This window comes from Gavialis gangeticus, unplaced genomic scaffold (assembly GCF_001723915.1).
Source record: "Gavialis gangeticus isolate Ggan-Ray unplaced genomic scaffold, GavGan_comp1, whole genome shotgun sequence".
Lineage (NCBI taxonomy): Eukaryota > Metazoa > Chordata > Crocodylia > Gavialidae > Gavialis > Gavialis gangeticus.
The window spans coordinates 49968112-49970218 of record NW_017729026.1 but is presented as its reverse complement, the minus strand read 5'-3'; positions in this window follow the sequence as shown (position 1 = coordinate 49970218).

Here is a 2107-nt window from a genome sequence, read left to right as displayed (position 1 = left end):
TCTCCACAAGGTGGTACTGTGGTACTTGTTATAGAAGTCTTATTTCCTTTGAATTTAATTTATTTTTGTAACCCTTCTGCAAGGGTGTTTTTAGGATTGAGTCTCCCATCCTAGACCAAAATCTATCACATAAAACCAAACAAGATGGTTTCAGTCTTGCTAGCAAGTTTCTTATCATAATACTCTCTGGTCTTTATTCAGTGTCCTCTCTTTCCCTTACTCTTCACTTCTTTAAAATTGATTTTATTACAAAGACAAACGATCAGGCATTTCCAGTATTATTTTTTACCCCTTAACCTTTTATTTGTGGATAGTTATCATTAAGATTCCCTATTCTCCCATCCACCTAAAACATATATGAGAGTTAGTGGAAGTTTAGTAAGCAACTGAACTCCAAATTATTTTTTTTTTAGATTTGTTCAGCAATAGAAAAGGGTTTCTGGCACTCATTGTAAAAACCAAACAAAAAACAAACAAACCAGAAAGTAAAATTAAACAGCCAGGCTAATACTAACTTCTCGCCCTGTAACAGATCTAACTCCCATCAAATATGCTAACAATATGTTGCTTATAATTTGTCTGATCCAACCCTCAGGAAAGCCCATGGGAGTCTTTCTTTTTTTTTTTCTTTATGGCTTATATAGATTTTTGATGAGGTCTTCTGGGTCTGAACTTTCTGGGTGCTGAGTATGCTTGTCCCATCCAGCAGAGGATTTAAACACATGCATAGTCTTACAGAAGCCAATGGAATAGCACCTATCCTCAATTAAATTTGTGCTTATGTGCTTTTTTGGATCAGGGTCAGAATGCTTAGTACCTGCTAGGAATGACCTCTATTTTCACTGAGTTAGTCCTTGCCTTTCCTGCTTTTGCTGTGTGTGGTGTGTTGTAAGCTCTGTAAAATCAGCTACTGTGTGGCTGCAGATGTGCTGATTCTGTAAGGCATGAAGGGCCACACACACACAGACCTTATGTCAAGACCAGGGCCACAAGATCAAAGTGATCTCCACCGACACAAATTCAGTTATTTTGTGAATTTTGGTGGTGCAGATGTAGTTGCTGTTTTTGTTAACACTAACTTTTTATATGTTTGTGACCTCTGTACTATTATAGTGCTCTTTCCTAGTATTTTCTATAAATGTTAATGAGATGTTTCATGCCTTGAAAGAACCCATCTGAAGGCTGAATTTAATTGTTGTATTTCAAAGATTACTTTAAAATGGTCTGTGGTGTTAGGCTACTCGTACTGATGCTCATGCCCCTGATACTGCGTAGGTGTAGAAGTTTCTCTTGCACAGAGCCAATTGCAGGACTAGGATATTCAGATACCTCTGGGTATGACAAAAACACTGAGCTGTGACCCTTCAAACAGGCTCACCAGCAGATAACCCTTGGGATGGAATTCTGGTCCCATTTGTCTCCCTACATCGCATTTTCTAGCTTTGTGTTTGGGCATTTTTGGCCTTGCCTTTACACAGCAGACACATAAGGACAGCAGCAGACACCTCAACACACGCATGTTGTAATCTCAGTAACTGGTGGTTAGGAACAGGAGACCTAGGTGCTAGGGCAGCTTTGCTTGAACCTGCAGCTCTCTGACATTACAATAGCAGTCATATTTGGCAGTTTCCTGTTCCTTTTTTAAACTAAGCCAGTGTACCTTACATAGAACGGTCACAGGATGAAGAGCCAAGCATCAAAAATGTTTCTGTCTCTTGGGCCAGAACCCTGTTTCTGGCTTTCAGGGTCAGCTCCCTCTACAACACCATCCATGTCACTGAGCCACACACCTACCAGCTTGTGCTCATCCTCCTGGCACTGCGTATCTTTTTTGTGGGGACAGCTTCAAAAGGACCTCTTGAGAACTCATCCAATAATGCCTAACTTGTGGCATGGTGTTTAGAGCACACAGAGGGGACCAGCAGGCACTGGGGAAGTCCCTGTTCCCCCGAGCACTGCCAGGAGTCACCAGGAATAACGGTCACAAGCTGGCAGAGGGTAGATTTAGGCTAGATATCAGGAGGCGCTACTTCACTGTCAGGGTGGCTAGGATCTGGAACCAACTTCCAAGTGAAGTGGTGCTGGCTCCTACCCTGGGGGTCTTTAA